Source organism: Apis dorsata, unplaced genomic scaffold, assembly GCF_000469605.1.
Source record: "Apis dorsata unplaced genomic scaffold, Apis dorsata 1.3 scaffold_636, whole genome shotgun sequence".
In the NCBI taxonomy this organism is placed as follows: domain Eukaryota; kingdom Metazoa; phylum Arthropoda; class Insecta; order Hymenoptera; family Apidae; genus Apis; species Apis dorsata.
The window spans coordinates 2,605-2,859 of NW_006263829.1; the positions used below are offsets into that span (position 1 = coordinate 2,605).

General features: G+C 7.5%; 1 protein-coding gene across 2 annotated transcripts in view; it reads left to right on the forward strand.

The window, feature by feature from the left end:
• Nucleotides 1-255, forward strand: part of LOC102680817 (ADP-ribose pyrophosphatase, mitochondrial) — a 2,524-nt gene that overhangs the window by 850 nt on the left and 1,419 nt on the right. The gene's annotated exons all lie outside the window — the stretch shown is intronic.

The window sequence follows — 255 nt, forward strand, 5'->3', positions numbered from 1 at the left end:
ATATTTTTTTCTATCTATTATAATAATAAAAATTAATTTTACTTTATAAAAGTTTTATTTTACAACATTATTTTTTATCATTATATCTATTATCATTATATTTTATATATATATAAGTTTAATTGAAACATATCTATTAATCTCATCAATTATTAAATATTCACATTAATATATATTTTAAATATATTTTAAATATATTTAAAATATATATTATAAATAATTTATATTTATAAATTAATTTATATTGTATTATTA